A 22,990-nucleotide genomic window follows, 5' to 3' on the forward strand; every position below is an offset into this window, starting at 1 on the left:
AATATCACTGCAAAACAAAAGTACCACACAAGCCAAGAAAGCTAGCGTACTGCGTACTGATAGCCTGGATTTGGCGCTAAGGCCCTGAAGCAGTGGTTACCGGCCACAAAACGATCGTTGGCCTGGCCTGTTTGTGTTCTGTGGGTTGAGAACCCTTGGCATGGCATAAATGATCATGCCTAACCTTCACCAGGTCACAGTGGGTTTACATTAGAATTTCATAATGTTTTAAGAGTGGATAGTGTAGCTGGTTTTAAGAAAGGTTTGGACAAGTTCCTGGAGGAAAAGTCTATAGTCTGTTATTGAGAAAGAAATGAGAGAAGCCACTGTTTGCCCTGGGTCAGTAGCGTGGAATATTGCTACTCCTTGGGTTTTGGCCAGGCACTAGTGACCTGGATTGGCCACCGTGAGAACACATACACATACACACACACACTCGCACTCACACTCACACACACTCACTCACTCACACACACACACACACTCTTACTCACACTCACACACACTCACACTCACTCACACTCTTGCTCACACTCACACACACACTCACACTCACACACACTCACTCACTCACACTCACTCACACTCTTACATATACACACACACTTACACACACTCTTACATACATACACACACTTACACACAAGACTATGAAAATCTTTTTCTGGCAGTGCCAGCGCACATCCCTAAGGTTCAGGGTTCAACTTTATTTAATATAGCACAAATCAATGAAAATCTAAACAATTTACAAACAAAAATTAAAAAGAGAGTATAAAAACAAGGCTAATAGAATAGGGGAGAGGAGAAACACAAGAGGAATGCTAAGTTATAATTACTGCTTAATATGGGATTAGAGGGAAGGAGACAAAATTAATCCTAGAGATACAAAAGTGAGGAAGGAGAGACCAAGTATGCATGTAGCACGTCCCAGGGCTGTATCAGAAAAGCAATCGGCTGTAATACAGAACAGAACCTGCAAAACATTGTTCAAGTGGAGTCAAAGGCTTTATTGAAGAGGAAAGTTTTTAGTGCCCCTAGATTAAGCTAGGGTTTATTAACATTGACTAACAAGCAACTCCAATTAGGCTGAGATTTTGTTAGGGTTGGTTTGGGAGGAGAGGGGGCAAGGAAGGGTGAAGGGGCAAGGGGCTGGGAAGGGTTGAGGGAAAGCAAGGAAGGGCATAGGAAGGGGAGACGGAGCAGGTATGGGTAGTTAGGTTGTGACAGTGAGGAAGGAGGGCTATGATTGGTTGGGTGTGATTGGTGAATTATAGGTGGGATAAGGAAAAAAAAGGAAGGGCATTTGACAGGCTGGGTTGCTCTTTATTTGATGGGAGGAAACAGGTGAGGGAGGATTTTTAGGACAGGGGTCTGTCTTCCCATCTTGAGATTTTGTGGGAGTTATTTGGTTGGAGAGCATGTTAGGGTGAGGAGGCACATGATCTTTGGCTTCTGGGTAGTTTTTGAATTTGGGAGGGTTTTTTTTTTAGTCACAGCAGGGAGTGGTTGGTCCTTTAGATAAGGGTTAGTATCACCAGATGTGGCTAGAAATATCATTTTGGGATACCTGATTAAGTTAAACATTTTCTTATGAGTTGAGGTATGGCTAGACGACACTATAAGTCATGAGGAATCATGGGCAAAGCATCTGATGTTAATTATGGGAATTAATTTTGACACCAAATGGCTCCAGGTCATTGAGCAGCCATTCTGGGAGATACTGTGGATGTGTTTTGAATTACTAATTGTGTTGTGCAATTGAAAAAAAAATTGATGTTTAAGACTTAATTGTAATTGACTAAAGCTGCATCCAATAGTTTGCCAACAAATTTGTCGATGAAGGATTATTTATATTTGGATGGGAGTGAGCTGCATAAACAGAGTGTGTGTCAATGTTATTGAAAGAAGGTTATAACCAGAAACTGAAGGGTACAGAGTTCAAAAGTGTAGGAACAACTATGAAAAACATGCAGTTCTAGCTCAGAAGGAATGACTACATAGGTACGATGGGACAACAAGAAAGTGCTGGTCTACTGAAAGCAAAGTATGCACTGGTGTGTATGCAATAAGTTAAGAAGCCATATGCGTAATTTGATGGGTTAGTGTCAATTTTTAAAAGATGATGACTGGAAGCTATGCTCTGATTGCAGAAGGAGGGTAACGCAACCTCCTAGTCACTCAAGCTGCAACACTCGACCCACAACTCTACATCCTATTGACCACGACCACAGACTACAAAACCTTCAAAAAAGAAATACCTTTCTATTCAAAAAAACACATAAAACCGAACTAACACAATCAGAAATGTCCCAAGCATCACCTGCAACTACTCCATATGTACTTCTAATACCATGACAATTCAGATGTAATCCTTAGCAACTCAAAGAAATATACAAACTGCTCCCTAAATACTTCTAATCTCTGGACAATCCATTTGTAATCCGCCTTGAACTGCAAGGTAATGGTGGAATAGAAATCCCTAATGTAATGTAATACTTAGGTGTATCATGAATGAGCTTAACTACAGTATTCTGAATTAACTGAAGATGACAGATTTGATAGCAAAAAAGCCAGGAAGACACAGGGCCCATATGAATAAAATGGACTCTGTATTAGAGAGCATATGCTAATCATCTGTAAATGCCCCCCCCCCCCTCCGGTGAATTAATTTTTTAATTAATTAAGTTTTATTTTATTTTTCTTTCCAGCTTATGATTTATCTTTAATCTTATCTATTGTTTTGCCTTTTGTCTTTGTTTTGTTCTATTTCTATCATTTAAATTTCTCCAGAATTCTACTGTTCAACGGCTCCCCCTTCTGCTTCTACTCCTTTCTCTCCTCTCTTCTACCTTCCAAAGTATTTAGATCAATGCTGTCTTGTTAAAATGTTTATTTTATTTTTCCTCTAACTCTACTTTTCACTTCTCTATTACCCTCCAGGTACTTTAGTTAGATTGTGAGCCTTCGGGACAGTAAGGGAATTTTTCAAGTACCTTTCTTATTTCTAATCTTAATGTATATTTTCTGTAAACCGCTTAGAACCTAACGGATGTAGCGGTATATAAGAAATAAATTACATTACATTACATTAATTGCACAACGGCAGATAAAACCAGTAGATTTTTAGGGAACTGAACTGAAAGCTGACAGACATGAATTTGATTTGAACTGCTTCTTACAACTCTATTTCTGAGTATAAATGCAGCCATTCCACTGTATTGTCACGAGGGAAATACATTTTTGCTCATTGATTAAAAACTGTGTTACACCTCACCCACTTGTCTGTTATCTTGCACCCTGACTTTAATCTTACTATAGTTTCACAGGTTTGAGGCTAAGTGTAGGTTTTAATTTACTCTATCTTGTCTTTCTATTGTCTGTTTCAGGAGCTCACTTTGCTCTGTACATCTCTATAACACTGCAACCATTCTTGGTTATACATAAGCCTTGTTTATGCTTAAAAGCCTCTGAGGACTGTGCTTCAATCAAATCTGATAAGGACTTTTTCACAGCCTTATCATCCATACTGTTAATATGTCTCTCAGTTTTAGAGCAAATTTATCCTTATTTAGCTTCGATCTCTGCTCCTAATGCATTATTTATTTATTTAATTTGTTTTCTATCCCATTTTCCCCCAATAACTCAGAAGGGGTTACAGGTTAAACATATGTAATATACACTATGAAAGGTTACGATTTGCACTGGATTTGCCATAATTTCAGTATGTTTACGATACAAGTTTTATCATAACTTGACACATACTACGGTAATATATATAATACACTTCCCCCTCCATATTCACAAATTCCGTGTCTACGGATTCGCTTATTCGCGGTTTTAAATAAAAAAAATGCATTTTCATTTTTCAGGCTATTTTAAGCCCTGTAAGGCCCCCCCCCTTAAGCCTTACCTGGTGGTCTAGTGGGTTTTCGGGGCAGGAGCAATCTTCCCATGCTCACAGGAATTGGCTCAAGAGACTATGGGAGCGATCTGCACGGGGCAGGAGTGTAGGAAGATCGCTCCTGCCCCGAAAACCCACTAGACCACCAGGTAAGACTTAAGGGGGGACTTTCAGAGCTTAAAAAGCCAGGGGAAGCGGGGGTTAGGGGTAGAACCAGGCCAAATATTATTCGCGTTTTTTTTATATTCGTGGGCCGGCTCTGCCCTTAACCCCTGCAAGTTCGTAGGCAGAAGTATACTGTACAGTCTACAGGTTACAATTTGCCATAGTTATCCAATTCTCCTTCTGTTGCTTTTTGGAAATTATGCCTACTGTATATTTGATTGGCTTTTTCTTATTACTTTGTCCTTAAATGCATTCTTTAATATGATCCCTTTATTCTTTAATAAGGCATCCTGTCCAATTGCTAGACCTTGAAGGAAGATTGCTGATCCACTTGGGGAATTGGTTAATTTCTCCAGAAGAAATTAGCCAAGCCTGTATTTTATTGTTAATTATATGTGAATCTTTGGTAATTCAACTCTTAGACATTCATACAATTAATATCAAAATGTTGTTGATCTAACACATGTTTTCTTACCCATATCTGTAGAAATAAAAGTCACTTTTAGACATGGTGCTTTAAAATGTATTTTATAGCTGTTATTTCCAGTTTTTGGCTGTCACTTTAAGAACATAACAATTGCCATACTTGAATAGACCAAAGGTCCATCAGGCCCAGTATCCTGCTTCCAACAGTGGTCAACCCAGCTCCTAAATGCCTAGCAAGATCCCAAGTAGTAAAGATTTTATGTTCCTTATCCTAGGAATATCCACAAGCCATCTCAATAATGGCCTATGGAATTCTCTTTTAGGAAATTATCCAAACCTTTTATAAAACCTGCTAAGCTAACTGATTTCACCACATTCTCTGGTAATAAATTCCAGAGTTTAATTATGTGTTTGTTTTAAAACTATTACTTAGGGCTAGATTCACGAACCTGCCCAATCGGGCCCGACCTGGGCAGTAACGATGAATTCGCAGAACAACAATGTGCAGATGGGGGCGATCGGAGGAATGCCCCCATCTGCCTGCCCGGACCGCTCTATAGCGATCCTGGCACATGCGCATACTTTCAGGCTGACAGAGATTTTTTTTTTAAACTGGAGCCTATGGTTTTAACCCGCTTAAGCTCGCGGGTTAAAACCACGGCTTGCACTGCGGGGAAGGGTGGGAGAGTCAGGGCAGGCAGTCATTTGTAGCAGGCACGTGATCGGGGCAGGCAGAAGATCAGGGCAGTTCGGGGCAGGCAGGCGATCTGGGGCATGTTCATGTGTATTGTTCAGAAAGAAACTCAAGATGCAGCTTAAACCTGTTTCTCTTCACTGGTGGCAGAGAACAGGGCTTCAATAGAGTAGGAGAGTCGGAAAGACATTTTCGACTGGTCCCTAGCAGTCGCTTCTTGTGTTGATCAGCCAGCACAAAATTTCTTTGGTGAATCGCGTCCCTGTCTACTTTGCATGCACAGTTTGGAAGTGGATCGCAGGAGAGTTAAGTGAATCAGACCGAAGGGAAATTTGGTCATAAAGGGGTCACAAACCGATCAGTACACAATCGGTTTGCTTTGTGAATCTAGGCCCTAGTAGCTTCATTGCATGCCCCCTAGTCCTAGTATTTCTGCAAAAAATAAACAAGTAATTCACAATTACCCTTTTCACTCCACTCAGTATTTTATAGACCTCTATCATAACGCCCCTGAGTCATCCCTTCTCCAAGCTGAAGAGCCCTAGCTGCTTTAGCCTTTCTTCATAGGGAAGTTGTTCCATCCCTTTTATCGTTTTGTTGTCCTTCTCTGTACCTTTTCTAATTCCACTATATATTTTTTGAGATACGGCAACCAGAATTGCACATATTACCTCCTATCCCATGACTTTCTAATTTTCTTAGAAGTCTTTTATGAGGCACTTTGTTAAATGCCTTTTGAAAATCCAAATACACAGTATCAACCTTTATCCACATGATCATTCACCCCTTCAAAGAAATGCAGTAGATTGGTGTGGCAAGATTTCCCTTGAGTAAAACCATGTTGGTTTTCTTTCATGAATCCATGCTTACGTATATGTTCTGTTATTTTGCTTTTTATTATAGTCTCTACCATTTTGTCTGACACCGATGTCAGACTCGCCGGTCTGTAATTTCCTGGATCATCTCTGGAACCCTTTTTAAAAATTGGCGTCATGTTGGCCACCCTCCAACCTTCTGGTACTATGCTGGATTTTAAAGAAAAATTTCAAATTGCCTTTGCAACATTTTTAACACAGGTTGATTGAAAAAAAAAAACCAACAACCCAGAAACAAAGTTCCCAAATTTAACTCAGGTCCTTCTCATTGCATTGCCAAGCGCTTCCCATGAGCCACTGTACTATCCCAGGAAAAACTTTTTTTTAATCTATTTTTAAATCGAATAATGCTTTTTACTAAAAGCCGTGGCAAAAGTGGGCTTAGTGTGTTACTTATGCGAGTCTTTTCCATGCGCAAGGCCACTTGTGCCACAGCCAGAAAATGGCACATTTTTCAATTTTCCACATTAACAGCCATACACCATTCAATGAAGTTACCGCAGGAACCCCTACTGATACCTATTTTGTAGGCATTAATGGCCCACGTGTTAACCCCACGCTAATCAGTTAGCACATGGGAATGCCTCATGTGCTGATTAGCACTGTCAGGCCCATTCTCCACCCCCCTGAACACGTCCCCCCTTAGAGGAAAATAAAAATGTTTGTAGCACACAGAGTATGCATGCAGAGGGCAAATTTACCAAATCAAAAAAGTAAATTCTTCCTAATTTATGGAGTATAGGAGGATCTTCTTATCAGATATTAATCACTCTTATAAATAATATAATTTATATGTGAGGTTCTCAGTTTACACAACTCACAGCCCAGGTCAAAACCTGAATATTAGGGTTGAGAGCTGGTTAAGCCCAAAAGGATTTAAGCGTGAAACATCTCAGGACCTATAGTGCCCAAAATAAGTGTTCATACAAGGTGAAAAATCTCACTCAACTAATAATAATAAATGATAAGAATAATCTCTCCAATATACTCATTCGTGCAATCATCAATTGCTACGTTAATCCATAGTCCATTAAGAAACTCGTTTCCCCACACACAAATTTCTCCCTCTTGCAACCCCAGTCCAAAATTGAAAAGTTCTGCAAAAAAGGGTAGTTATCTCAAATAGGCAGATAGTCTGTCACAATGGTGTGAAATCCATAGCTCTAGCTCTACAGAGCTCCATTTCGGAGGATCCAACCTCCTTCCTCAGGAGCAATAATGTGTAAGTTTTTTCAAGGTTGTTGAGAGGAGCGTGGCGACATGGTGTGGAGAAGAATCTCAATAGAAAATGGAAGGAAAAATGTTTGTAATTAACAACCTTAGGGGCCCTTTTACTAAGCTGCGCTAAAAAGTATCCAGTGCTATCATTAGCACAGAGTTTTCCTCCATGCTGAGGCTACTTTTAGGGTGGCAGTAAAATGGCCACATTTCCTATTTTCTCTATTAATGGTCATGGCATTAATTCCCCCGTTACTGCGTGACCATTAGCGCAGGAAGACTTGCCAATACCTATTATCAATGCAGTAAGAGCTTCTGTGGTAATTCAATATTAATCGATTGGCATGTACCAATGTAACTGCGCCAACTGATTAGCGCAAAACACTCCACTCCAAACCAGTAGCATGGCAAGGGTAGGAGGTGTCTGGAGAGGTGGCACCTTCCCGCTCCTTACCTGCCCCCACGCCACACTCACGCCCTCCTTTCCCCCCATACTCTTTAAATATTCCCCACCGCAAGCAGCTTCTCCAGTCTGCTGCTCACACTAGCATTGACCTTTCTTCTGACATCACTTCCTGGTCCTGTGTCTCAGAAGTGATTTCAGATGGGAGCCAGGCCGGTGTGAGCTTATGCTGATGAAAATTTAAAGAGGTACAGGGGGATTGGTGCAAACGTGGCATAGGGGGGTGGAGAGATGCCGGTGTCCCCACCAAGACGGTGCCTGGGGTGGGACACTCCCCTGCCCGTCCCCCCTCCCCCTTACTATGCCACTGCCTTAAACTTGTCCCCAGTACTAAAAAAAAACAACAAAAAAACATTTTTTTTGCATGTGGGAAGCATTTGTTGATCCCAAAACTATCACAGGGCATCTAAGTGTGCCCAACCCTAGCGCTTTTTAACCCTTGGTAAGCATGCTCCATAATGTATCGTTGCTTTACAGGACAAACAATATTTTTTTGTTTTATATATACAGTATTTGAAATGAAAGAATCCCCCAAGAAATGTTTCCTGTTGATACATTCTTCCTTCCTTCCTCCTCCTCTTTTCTCTCTACCTCCTGAAAGAAATGTAGTTTGGGTGTTGCATAATGTTTTTGCTTTTAGTCACTACAGCATTCATTCTTAGGGCGTCTGCACTAATTGTGTGTCTGCAATTTGGGGTCATTTTATAAAGTCATTTTTACACATTTGTAGCCATTTATGCATGAAAATGGTTTATAACATTTTGCATTTATTCAAAGAAGACCTTGGAATGACATCTTTATATAAAGCTTCATAGACCTCAGTGTTGTAAAAATCAAGTTTCAACACATCATCTCTGGAACCCTTTTTAAAAATTGCTGCATGAATTTGGAAATGCGGGAGACATCGCTCCGGCCGACTTAAAGGGGGAATCCTTGATACAGCCATCCGGCGAAACATAGCTCTTTGTCGGAGTACATACCCCCGAGTCGCGTTTTCTTGCACATTTAAGATGAGTATTTCTATTTATTAAAACTATTTATGAGAAATGCACTTTAAGCACTTTTGAAAAATTTTTGGACCGATGATGATCTTTGGTGTAGAATATACTGTGTGTGTTGAAACTTGATTTTCACACAGTTACACTACTGAGGTCTATGAATCTTTATATAAAGATGTTATTCTAAGGTCTTCTTTAAATAAATGTGAATGCTGTGTTGACCTTAGTAAAGACCATATTAGCCTAATTACTGCTGTATATTATAAAATTTTGATTAGCATAAAAATATAGATGTTGACATGATGGTGAATAGACTTGTATAGGGCGAAGTTTGAGTGGAGTATGAGTCAAGTCTTCAACAGCACACATAGATTATAAAATCTGCTATTTAAAAATCTAGGTGCAAGAATTCACACTGGCTCTTAAGGGTTTGGAACTTGTATGCTGCCTTTTTGTAGTTATACAACCACATTCAAAGCGGTTTACATGCAGGTACTTCAAGTATTTTCCCTATCTGTCCTCGTGGGCTCACATTCTATCTAATGTACCTGGGGCAGTGGAAGATTAAGTGACTTGCCCAGGGACACTTCTAATATACCGGACTCAGAGGACCTCATGAGTGGGGAACAGGCTGAGAAATTAGAACACATAGAGGTAAGTAAGGAGGATGTCCTCAAACAGATAGACAGGTTAAAATGCGGCAAATCACCGGGCCCGGACGGGATCCACCCAAGGGTTCTGAAGGAACTAAGACAGGAAATAGCGGGCGCAATCCAACATGTTTGCAACCTATCCTTGAAAACGGGTGAGGTACCAGAGGACTGGAAATTGGCAAATGTCACACCCATCTTCAAGAAGGGATCGAGGGGTGACCCCGGGAACTACAGGCCGGTGAGCCTGACTTCAATTATAGGGAAGATGGTGGAAGCTATGATCAAGGATGGCATTTGCGAGCACATTGAGAGGAATGGCCTACTGAGAACAAGCCAGCACGGATTCTGTAAGGGGAGGTCGTGCCTAACGAACCTGCTGTACTTCTTTGAGGGAATAAGCAGTCAGATGGACAAAGGGGAGCCCATAGACATCATTTACCTCGACTTTCAGAAGGCTTTCGACAAGGTGCCACATGAAAGGCTACTTAAGAAGCTTTGGAACCACGGGGTGGGAGGGGATGTGCACAGATGGATCAAGCACTGGTTGTCGGGTAGACTGCAGAGGGTTGGAGTAAAGGGTCAATACTCTGACTGGCGGGGAGTCACGAGCGGTGTGCCACAGGGATCGGTGCTGGGGCCGTTACTCTTTAACATATTCATCAATGACCTGGAAAAGGAGGCAAAGTGTGAGGTTATAAAATTCGCAGACGATACCAAACTGTGCGGCAGAGTTAGGACCAGGGAGGAGTGTGAGGACCTACAAAGAGACCTGGACAAGCTGGAAGACTGGGCAAACAAATGGCAAATGCGCTTCAACGTGGACAAATGCAAGGTCATGCATATAGGGAAAAAGAACCCGTTGTTCAGCTACAAATTGGGGGGGGTATTGATGGGAGACAGCAGACTCGAGAGAGACTTGGGTGTGCTGGTGGATGCATCACTGAAGCCATCTGCACAGTGCGCAGCAGCTTCGAAAAAAGCCAACAGGATGCTGGGCTTCATAAAAAAGGGCATAACAACCAGAACACGGGAAGTCATCATGCCATTGTATCGAGCGATGGTGCGTCCGCATCTGGAATACTGCGTTCAGTACTGGTCGCCGCACCTCAAGAAGGACATGGCGGTACTCGAGAGAGTCCAAAGGAGAGCAACGAAAATGGTAAAAGGGCTGGAACACTGCTCATACGCCGAGAGGCTGGATAGGCTGGGACTCTTCTCTCTGGAAAAGAGGAGGCTCAGGGGAGATATGATAGAGACCTTCAAGATCATGAGGGGCATAGAGAGGGTGGATAGGGACAGATTCTTCAGACTGAAGGGGACAGCAAATACAAGGGGTCATTCTGAGAAACTGAAGGGAGATAGGTTCAGAACAAATGCAAGGAAGTTCTTTTTCACCCAGAGGGTCGTGGACACTTGGAATGCGCTACCGGAGGAAGTGATCAGGCAGGGTACGGTCCAAGGATTCAAACAGGGATTGGACGGATTCCTGAGGGATAAAGGGATCATGGGATACTGAGGGAGGAGCTGGGATGTAACAAAAGTATAGAAAGTTTGTCAGGTAATGAGTATAAACCAACCAGGTCGTGCATGTGCAGGACCGGAGGGCTGGGACTTCGATGGGAAGGCAGGACCAAATTGGGAGGCCAAGGTGGCAGGGGAGCCCCTTCAGATGATTCAGACAGGTCGTGATCTGTTTGGGCCGCCGCGGGAGCGGACTGCTGGGCAGGATGGACCTATGGTCTGACCCGGCAGAGGCACTGCTTATGTTCTTATGTTATGTTCTTATGTCACAGGAAGCAGTACAGGGTTTGGAATGCACAACCTCAGGGTATTGAGGCTGTAGCTCCAACCTCTGTGCCACACTCTCCTCTACGTGCTTGCACCTGCAATTTAAATCACCTTTTCTGTCTCCCACACTAGTATTTGTGACTCGCTGAGCAAGAAGGTACCAGAAGTGGGGTATGTGACTTATTTTTACCACAAGATAGAAGGATATCAACTGCATAATACTGCAAAATTGCAGCCTCAAGTATGGTCTAAATTACATCTTTAAAAAAAATGAAAAACGCCTATCAATTAAAAAAAAAATAAAAAATTAACTCCAGAAATCACCTAACTCCACTCTAGGTAGAGTTTAGGCACTTGTAGGGTTTAGTTTGTAGAACATGAAAAACAAAGTTGTGAAAAAAAATTGCATGATTAATCACATTCTACTGACCCTATAGTATGCAACATTTTTAAAAATGAAAGTTGCCCTCCAATCATTTTTAGCCTTTATCGTTGTTATTTATAACCCCCTTTTCGCACAGCAGGTCACATTTTATGAAGACACATGGAATGGCACGTTAGGAGGGCTTTACAAACCTGAATAGAGAAGTCTAAGTTAGGACATTAACAATATTGCTTTTGACTTAGATCACGTCCTGAACTACAAGCCACCATGAATATCCCTGTGGCAGCTCAGTCCAATGGGTAGACACATTTTAGATACCCAGACATCAAGAACATTGATGTCAACCACCCCTACCAACATCTCAGATTTGGCATTTCAATGTCCTTGTGGTGATTTTAGCTCACAGATGTTGCAGGTCCAAACAAGACATACCTACAACAGGGCCTGCACAGGTTCTGCAATCTTCCCCCCCTACACACACACACATTTCTAAGAGATAAGTTTCAACATCCTTTTCGCAATCCCCTAGAGATAAGACCCTAAACTCTTGGTCACCATGTCCCAAACCCTGGATTTCCACGAGATAAAACCCTAACCCAAGAGATAAGTCTCCAAATTCCTGATCCCAAGAGATAAGCTTCCAAATTCCTGATCCCCAAGATGCAAGTTCTGAATGTGAACTGCATGAGCAAACATTCACATGGATTTTAGGATACTGGAATAAGTGCATATTCTTGCAGGTACATTCATTTACAGCAGCTTTGGGGCTGCTCTATGTGATTACACTATAAATGAACAAGTGGGGAGTTGGATAGAACACGTCAACCTTGAGACAAACAATCTTATTTCTATAAATTCAAAAAAATACAGGAGCACACAAATAAAAACAAATGTATAAAAAGTCCTATGACCGTGATGTTCCAATGTTGAAAGGATCCAATTGATTGCCCGACACGGTCCGTGTTTTGGCCCCCAGGTGGAGGCCTGCCTCAGGGATGTGTCTATTGGTCCACTAGGTGTCACTCCAGTGCTGGGAATACAAACTGTAAAACAATCTTTAAAAAGACTGTAAGTATATGCAATACTCGTAGAAAAGCCAAAAAAAGTACTCAGATCAACAGGGTGCACAGAGGTTTCCTACATTTTTATACATGTGTTTTTATTCATGTGTTCCTGTGTTTTGTTTTGTTTTTTAATTTATAGAAATAAAAGATTGTTTGTCTCAAGGTTGAGGTAGTCTAACCCACTCCCTACTTGTTCGCTCTTTGTTGGATTTTGCGTGGGGTTTCTGTTCCCTTTACTTTGTTCTAAATTTACACTGTAAATGAAGGTATGTTACAGGTGCCTACTTTTTATTTATTTTCAAATACGTTTGAAACAGGTGAATTTTTGCTGGCTTAAAGTAGGTTTCCAGTTATAAAATTATCCTCATGAAGACCAGACCACAGCAGTTCACTACCGTAACAAGTTTTAAAATAAGTGTCCAAAAGAACCTTACAATTTAAGATCAGTAACAGCACTGACATGGTAAAAATTGGTGTCTAGTTGACCGCTTTTAGTGTTAAGTGCTTGATCTGTGCTGTTATAGAGCAATTCATTGTTCTTGAGATCCAAATCAGTATATTGTGTAATATTGCCTAGAACAGCTAAACTATATAGCATTACTGTTTTCAAATTGCTTTATTGGCAGATTCTAAAATTCTCCTTATAAGAAGTTAATTTTAGGAGCTAACCAGTGCTTGACGAGAACCAAAAGCAATTCAGTTGACAAAAACAAAATGAGCCAAGTGGGCAAAGTGCCTTGCAGTAGGCCTCAGGCTGACACTTCAATACCTGCAATAAATTCACCTGAAAATGAATCACTCTGCAGGGGAGAGAAATGTGTTCCCAAATTTCTCTCTTCTCAGGATTGATTTTACTGTTTGATAATTAACTACAACACAGGTCTGCAAAGAAATCCTATAAACTGTGAACATTAATAGATTTTTCTCTCCTCAGCAATCTTTTCTTTGATCGGTTTAATTTCTGGCACACTCCTTTTAAGTGTTTATTCTTACTACTCCATGACATTTAAAGCGAACAAGGAAACTTTATGTATAATAGGCAAAAAATAATAATAATTTACTATGTAGGTTATCTTTGATAGGAAATAATTTATTATAAGTGCATTCTTTTAGTTATTGCAGAATGAAGCATTTGACCTTCTGAAGCGATGCCACATTCATCTTAATTGATTTCTATGAGGATATGGATGCAATTCAAAGAATGTGCGTGCTGATTTTTATTAAAGCTAGATCATTGTCTTCATTCGTTTTGAACATCTCTGCTCATCCTGGTGCATTATGGGGCCTGCAGCATTGACTTTAATGGATAGAATCATGGACTACAACTACTACACTGTTTTGGGATGTAATTTTAAAACCAGAACTGGCCGAAAATGTCTCCCTTCTGGAAAGGGTAACCTGGTCACCCTAGCCAGAAACTTTGTAAAAGAAATTCAAGTCAGGCCTTGACATGGCTTTTCCAGGAATCATTTTATTAGTAGTATAGGAATGTACCTGATAAATCCGGTTTCCATTAGTCTCATATTTCTTTATGTGTTCTGAATATTTTGCATACGTTACAGTTAACATTGTACTATTCATTCCCTTCCTCTATGTGTGTGTGTCTTTTTATATTTTACATTGTTTTCTTGTTTTCATGACTGTTTAGTCTTCTATGTTCTGGTCCAAAACAAGCTGCTTGTGCTGCCTTTCAACAGAAAGACTTATGCACACCATGGCCTTGCCATAACAGGCCACAGGAGAGAACTTTATAGAGATCAAGAGTGATTTTTGTGTTTGTTTTCTCCTGACCTGTGAAGGGAACAGGTCACCCATTTCCCAACACACACAGTAATTTTTATTACCTCTCTGTTGTGCGTTTTCAAGGCTCCAGGCTTGCTCTTGCTTATGCTACTACAGGGCCCAACATGGTCATATCAAGGGCAGATTATTCCATTTTCTCTCATGCAAATCTCACACTCAAAAAAAAAAAAAAGTCAAGGTTGAAGTATACATAAAGATGCTGCTATATATCTGTATTTCTTTTGTATAATCCCATGCCCTTATAAGAGGAAGCCAAAAACACCAACTGCATGGTTCAACAGTTTGTGATGGACCTAGCCTGTGCCTACTGCTATTCTAGCTCCTTGCACTGCTTCAGTGCAAGTTCTTCCCTGGTTAATTCACACTTGATTCTCACTCTACTCTTGGTTCCTGCCTCACCCCCGATTCCTGCAGCACAATTGATTCCCACTCTACTTGTGATTCCTGTTCCTTCCCTGCTTGCTGCACCACATCTGATTCCTGATCCTGTCCGGTTTCCATCTTGTTCATATATGCCCTGAGCCCAACCTTTCCATACATGCATTTTCCCAGGGGGAGATCTTGACAGTATTACCGTGTTTCCACGAAAATAAGACAGTGTCTTATATTAATTTGGGGTTCAAAAAATGCACTAGGGCTTACTTTTGGGGATGTCTTATTTTTTTCATGTACAACAATCATCTCTCCATTCTTCTCCTTCACCATAATTCTTCCTCTTTCCTTTATTCCCCCCCCCCATGTGCAGCATCTTTCCTCCACTCTCACCCATCCCTTTGTGCAGCATCTTTCTATCTCTCCCTCCCTCCCATCCTCCTATGTAGCAGAATCCCATTGTCCCTCCCAACGTGAGACTGACATACCTCCGCTCCAAGGCCTCCTAAAGCAGCAGGGGTAGGGGTTGCTGAATTGACGAGTCTAATTTTTTTCAGCAAATCAGGCAGCATTAGTGTCAAGGATGGAGTCGGGGAGTGTTGGGGACATTCGGGGGTTGATCTTAACTAGGGCTTATTTTTGGGGTAGGGCTTATATTGGGAGCATCTTTAAAATCATGCTAGGGCTTATTTTTGGGGTAGGGCTTATATTGGGAGCATCTTTAAAATCATGCTAGGGCTTATTTTCAGGATAGGTCTTATTTTTGGGGAAACAGGATACATAAAAGGCACATGTAAATATATACAGTAGACAAAGTGCCACAATATTCAATATCAGTCTTGAACAAGGATCCGTTCCACTATCCAAAGCTGGTCCTCTAGGATCTCAAACTTGATGGGGTGAACTTTTCACTTGCCACTGGGGAACCCTTGCACTCTTTATTTCTGCCTCCTATTAGCCAGAAGCTAAAATGTTCTATTGTACCCTAATTAAGGATCAGCCACATGACGGGGGCTAGCTTAATAATAAAAACATCCAAAAACGTTCATTACTAGCCCGTGTTTAATAAGTGCATGGCAAAGTTCATAACGTTATTTTTCTATACCGCCTCAATCAAAAGAATTCTAGGCGGTTTACACAAAAGAGAAAAACTGGACAATCAGCAAAATACAAAATGGTAATAATAATACAACATATTAAAAGGACAGTAAAAATTTAAGTTAATTCAGTAAAATTATTATGTTGAGAATAAAATCTCAAATTAAGAGATAAATTTATCAAATAGTACTGTCTTGATTTCTTTTCAGAAGGCGCTGTAAGACAGCATGGCTCCGCTAATAAAGTTACCCAACCAAGACTGCTGTTTACTTGCTTGAAATGCAAGCATCCTGTCTAAAAAAGACCTAAATTTACAGCCTAAAATCTTCGGGTATGCAAATAAGTTACAATTCCTGGTTACCCTCACAGGGTTATATAGCACAAAATGAGATAACAGGTAGGTAGGGGCCAATCCCCAGACTAACTTGAAACAAAGGCATGAAAATTTGAACATTACTCGTGCCTTTACTGGCAACCAATGCAATGATCGATAATAGGGACTTTTCTTCAGCCCGAATATCAGGCAAACAGCCGTATTCTGCACTATTCTCAATTTTCTCACAACTTTGTATTTTAGCATTTCCCATCTGGCCAATATTCATCCCCTGGTGGTCAGTACTTTTGACGGCGCTGACCATTGTGTGCAGTTTTAGACCTGGATATTCAACTGGCATGTATCTTAGTGCCAATGCTAAATTTATGGCCAAGAGCCATTCCCAGATAGCTAACTGTGCATAATTAGGACTGCACTATCCCCTAAATTCTATATAAGGTGCTTAAAACTGGGCATGCAAATTCGGACACGTGCCCAATTTGCACACTCAATTTGAGCACTGAGTCAATTAGTGCCAATAATTTGCCACTATCAATCAATTATTGATGCTAAATAGAAACTATTGGAATTTACATGCACATCTTCCTTGTCAGAGTTCTATAAAGATGTTGCACAGATTTCCCGTGTGGATCTGCAAAACGGGCATGGGTGGATCGTGAGAGTTCCTAGAATTTGCGCACAATGTTTTAGGATATGTTTCAAAGTTTATTCAGCACTTGCTATCCTGCTTAACAAGAAAAATGCCTAAGGGCTAGATTCACTAAGCAAACTGATCGTGATCGGTTTGCGACCCCTTTGTGTCTGGATGGCTTTTCAAAACCCGGCACTTTGGGTTTTGAAAAACCTTCTCAAATTGTGTCGGGCAGGGAGGAAGTCCACACACATGTGCATGCGTGTAACATAGTCGCGTGGCATCCGCATATGCGCGGACTTCCTCCCTGCCCGACAAAAGCATGCAGTGAGGGGGCGGGGCTAAAGGCGGGACTAGGGTATTACAGGGGTCCAGATTTTCCTACTGTAGGCCTCTTCTATACTTCCGTAGCTGCCTCAGGTCCTCCAAGTCTGCTACTCTAGCGTCTAGGGATTGGACACATTCCCTGAGAGCTAATAACTCTTTAAACTGAATGCAGTCGTATAAGATCTCATCATCTGATGGATAATAATACATGGAACACTCAGTGCAAAGACTGGATAGCCTAAATTTCATTGTCCACATCTTAGTACTGTAATTTTTTTAAAACTCAAAGTTGCTAAAGGAGTATGAGACTTGGGACTCCTTTTACAAAGGTGCACTAGGGCCTTAACGCTCGCAATAGAGCGTGTTAAATTCCTGAGCGCGCTAGCCACTACCGTCTCCTTTTTAGGAGGCGGTAGATTTTCGGTTACCGCACAGTAATTTTGTGCGTGCACTAAAAACCCTAGCGCACCTTCATAAAAGGAGCCCTTCATCTAATCTAAAGACCCTAAAAGACATTTGGTATATTTTATGTTATTTTGTGCTTGCATCTCAATAAACTGGCAAATAATCAGCTGTTAAGGATTACTTTCTGATGACAATACTCTGTGGTGACAATTTCATTGTTTTCCTCTTAATTAAAGGATGCACCTGGTGTAGGTGGGAAAGATACCATCTAAAGCCAGCACTAATTGATTTTAACACCAGTTTTAACCTCACTCCATTGGCTGTTGGTTGCCTGGCATGTTAGATTTAAGTTTATCAGTGGTGTGTTTGAGTTTCAGTGAATGAAATCCAACTGTATATTAGTTCAGTGCTAAAGAGTTGTAAGCCTCCTACGATACTGTGGCCAAATGGGACTCGCAAGTTGCAAGTTCCTCAGTAAGACAGGTGAAAACAAGAAGTAGGGTGTTTTCTGTGTCAGGGCCTTTACATTGGAAGCAATTTTCTCTGAAGTTATGCTTGATGGATGGGTTAATACAACTCTCAACCCGATGTTACAGGCTGGGCCTAATAATCGAGTTGTGAAAACTGAGAACCCATCATACAAAAAATCATTTCAAAATGTTTAGCGAATAAAAAAAGTTTTTAGAAGTTTTCAGAAGAGTTGGAAGGAACTGAGACACCTCAAAAATAGGGGAAGTTCATTCCATAATTGGGGAAATTTAAATGCCAGAGAACTGCTAAAATTCTTAACTCCTTGAATTCCTTTCCTAGAAGGAGGAGAAAGTTTAAATCGATGAATGCCTCTCGCATATGAAAATCTATAAACATTCCATAGCAGAGGAACAAAAGGAGATTCATCTCCAGCAATCTCTTAATATACTGTATTATATTATTCTGGAAGAATTCTTCATACTACTGCTGTTTCATTCTTTCCTATTTGGGTTTTTGAGTTTAACAAATGATGAATAATGACAGCATTTTTAGGAAACAGCTGAAGACATTACAGTATTTCTTCCCTAGGCATTTGTAAACCAAGAAAGTGATGATGATGATGGCTTTGACCCTAGAAGGATGGGAGATAGGAGCAGAGTCCCTTATGTTTATATGCCTTGCATTTTCTTTTCTTTTTTTTTTTAATAATCTTTGTTCATTTTTACATCTTACAAGTGTATCAATAAATTGACAATTGAAATTAAGTACATCACTTGAATTTCTTTCATATTTAACAGTAATACATAAAATTTAACCCCTTCCCTCCCACCCTTACCATAACATATGTAATATTTTTTAAAAAACATATACAATAAGTGAAATACAGAGTAAATTAATCATTTTACAGAATAGATATCAGTTAAAATTCTCAAAAATTCATACTTATTAATACCCTCCCCTCACCCACCAAAACTTTTCCAACCATTTTCCAACCGTATTTACCTCCCATCCCTCCCCCCCCCCTGGATGTGCATAATGAAAATTTTAAATTAATTTTGGGCCCACTGACGTCCTTTGTTGAATCTCTGTAGTTATGGTTTGTCATAAGATAATATGCCTTGCATTTTCTAATGTGTCTGAATATTATGCATTTATATGGATAGGGTATAAATGTTTATATAAATAAATAAATCTTTAAAGCAAGCTGGTACTTAATTTCTATACTCTAATCCTCCCTTTTACTATGCCACGTTACAGATTTTTACCACAGCCTGGAGCACTAAATGCTGTTTCAATGCTCCAAAGCTGTTCCAACGCTCAAAGAATTGCTATGAGCGTCGGAGCATTTAGTACTCTGGGCTGTGGTAGAAACCTCTACTGCAGCTTGCTAAAAGAGGTCCTAAGTCTGTTAGAGAACAACTAAAGCTAATGACAATTAATTCTAGACCCTTTAACCAAGCTAACAAATAAAAATAAAATTTATCAATAAACCCAAAATAGCTCTATCCCAGGCTTTAAGCCATTAAACTTCTACACAAGCAAGTACTCCCTCAAAGAAAATGGGTGCATGCTAATGGCTACTGTGTGCTAAAAGCAGTCAGCATGGTTAAAAAGCTAAATTAGTGTCCTAAGCAGGCTGAAGCAGGTCATGGACCTCACAGAGCTCAAAAGTGGGTTGATGCCATATGCTAGCTGTCACAACTGCAGATAGTGCAGCTCCACTTGTCACCTCAAGATGTGGCATTAAGTGCTGCCGTTCTAAAAACTGTCCAGTAGCAAGGCCTCTGCTCCAGCAGTCAAAAAGAAAAACATATGAAACTGTGTTCACCTCCTTCTGATCTATATGAACACAAGTATTTCCCGTTTCTGAAACCCTAACGTGAGTATCCCCATTCTGATCATTCCAAAAGGCCTATCACCCCAGCCCTAACCATCCCCCTATCACTGATCCCCCCCAGAGTTCATTCAAAGATTCCCTGGCAGTCTAGTGGAATAGAATGAGATTGGTCACCTTCTACTCCCTCCCTCTTTTGACACCTGATATCAAAACAGTACTGATGACTCCTAGAGGTAATCTCATGTTACTACTGTGAATGTTTCAAAAGTGACTTTGTGCCTCTAGGAGAGAAGGTGAAGCAGTCAAGTGTGCAGGTGGCATTCTTCTCCATCCTCCCGTTGAGGGTAAAGGCCAGGGCAGAGAAGCTTGCATCCTGGAGATGAATGCGAGGCTATGTGGATGATGTCGTTGCAAGCATTTTGGCTTCCTGGAGCATGAGATGATTTTCCAAGGGCTGATGAGCAGGGATGGTATGCATCTATCAAAGAAGGGAAGAAGTGTCTTCGGCAGCAGGCTGGCTAATCTACTGAAGAGGGCTTTACACTAGACGTGATTAGGTAGGGTGATCAAAGTCCTCAGGTAAGTAAATCACTGAATACCTCTACATGTATGGGAAAAGGGAGTAATGTCTGGAAAGTAGTATATACTTATACTTGAAGTATGGGAAACAAGACTCTGGATCTAGAAGCTGTGATGGAAGAAGATGAGTTGGATATAGTGGTGATCACAGAGATGTGGTTCACAGAGACCCATGACTGGGATGTAGCTATAATCTGTTCAGGAAAGACAGAGTAGGAAGAAAAGGAGGGGGAATAGCATTATATGTTAAAGATCATATTAAAGCCACACAATTGCAGGTTCTGCAGGGCAAGGAAGAGGCACTGTGGATCAATTTGGAAAGAAGGAATGGTAAATATATTTGCATGGGTGTGATATACAGGCCTCCTTCACAGACGGAAGAAGTGGACAGAGATTTAATAGTAGACATTCAGAATATATCTAAAAAGGGTGAGGTTTTACTATTAAATGATTTTAACATGCCGGATATTGATTGGGGTATCCCTATTGTGGGGTTTTCTAAACGTAGGGAGATCTTGGATTCTCTACAAGGAGAACTGTTCCAGTAGTTGGTAATGGACTCACGTGGGATGGGGTCATACTGAACTTAGTGTTTACAAATAGGGAAAGTATTTCTGATGTTACAGTGGGTGATCATCTGGCATCCAGTGATCACTGCATGGTACGATTTAATATTAATATGTGTGTAGAGAGGGCTCATTCAAAAGTAAAGGTTCTAGACTTTTAAAAAACTAATTTTTGTTTAGATGGGGGATTACGTCAAGGAATTGTCTGGATGGGAATGTCGGGAAGGAGTAGAAATGCAGAGGGCAAAACTCAAAGGAGTTATTGTAAGGGTGACAGACCTTTTTATGAGGCAAGTAAGTAAAAGTAAGAGGAAAAGAAGGTTGCTTTGGTTTTTCAAAAGTAGTAGCTGAGAAGGTATGGAATAAGAAGTTAGCTTTCATAATCTACAAAAGATCGCAGAAAGAGGAAGACAAGCAAAAATATCTGGAAAAGTTAAGAAAAGCTGGGCAAGTAGTCAGAAAAGCAAAGATGCAAATGAAAGAAAAAATAGCTGCCATGGTGCAATGGGGAGGCAAGACATTTTATAGCTATATCAGTGACAGGAAGAAGTGCAGAAGTGGTATTGTGAGACTCAAAGGTGAAGGGGAGAAATATGTAGAAGCTAATAAAGAAAAGGCCGAATTGCTTCACAAATATTTCTGTTCTGTATTCACGGCTAAAACACCAGGATTAAAACCGCAGAAGACAAATGCGAATAGAGATGAAATAGTGGTAGACCATAATTGATTTTCAGAGGGTTGTGTTCATGAGGAGCTAGCTAAATTAAAGGTAAGCAAAGTGATGGGGCTAGATGGTATACATCCAAGGGTGCTGAAGGAATTTAGGGAAGTTCTGGTGTTCCCACTGACTTACCTTTTCAATGCTTCTCTAGAGTCAGGAGTAGTACTGGAGAAGGGCAGATGCATTCCCTCTCCACAAAAAATAGGGAATTACAGGCCGGTAAGTCTAACTTCTGTGGTAAGGAAATTAATGGAAACACTGAAGTTTCTGGAATCTGGTAGATTACAGGACCAGAGGCAACATGAATCAGCTCAGCGGCCCATTTTCGGCACTTATACCTGTTTTGACTAGGCAACCTGTTCAAGGTTTTGGTTATACTTGCTGTACGACTAAGTCTAGGTCGGCCCACCTCCCGCCCTTTCCTCTCCTCTAAAAACGCCTCTTTTCGCTCTAGGCGTGAAGAGGCTTTGGAAAGGCCTAAGCTGATTTTAGATGCATCTAAAATCAGCTTTGATTATAGGTACTTGGACGATCTGGCTTTTTGATTGTCCAAGTACAGATTTAGGCCACTTTTTGGATGTTTTTTTTTTTATTTATTTATTTTTTTTAATTATGAGCCCCATAGAATTTATTATTATTAATTAACTATATTGTCAAAGACACTCAATTTTGATTTGAGTAACAGTTCCTGAACAAGTAAAATTTAAGAGCTCTTCAAAATACTGTATAGGAACCAACCTGCCTTAGGTTAAGAAACAGATGGTTCCAAATCTTGATGGACCTCATAAGCAAAAGTATTTTCCAGTTGAAAAGGAAACACTGGAATGAGAAGGCAGAGGATGAAGTTCAAAGGGGAGAGACTGAGGAGTAATCTAAAGAAATACTTCTTTACAGAAAGAGTGATGGATGCATGGAACAGCCTCTCAGTGGAGGTGGTGGACACGAAGACTGTATCTGAATTCAAGAAAATGTGAGACAAGCACATAAGTTCTCTTAAGGAGAAGAATAAATGGTATGGATGGGCAGACTAGATAGGTCATATGGCTTTTATCTGCCATCATTTTCAGGTTCAAATGAGTTTTTAACTAACACAAATACCTCAAAATACCATACAAGCAAATACCCCTTTGCAAACTGTACATGCAGTAGACATGTATGTGTGAGCAGTGACTTATCTAATATAAATTTATACACGTAAACCTGTTATTTATATAGC

The 22,990-nt window shown here is 40.6% G+C and overlaps 1 protein-coding gene across 2 annotated transcripts in view; it reads left to right on the plus strand.

Annotated features, from left to right (window-relative positions):
* The window catches only part of CNTNAP2 (contactin associated protein 2), a 2,440,986-nt gene that overhangs the window by 440,707 nt on the left and 1,977,289 nt on the right, over positions 1 to 22,990 (plus strand). The gene's annotated exons all lie outside the window — the stretch shown is intronic.

Source organism: Geotrypetes seraphini, chromosome 2, assembly GCF_902459505.1.
Source record: "Geotrypetes seraphini chromosome 2, aGeoSer1.1, whole genome shotgun sequence".
NCBI classification, from domain to species: domain Eukaryota; kingdom Metazoa; phylum Chordata; class Amphibia; order Gymnophiona; family Dermophiidae; genus Geotrypetes; species Geotrypetes seraphini.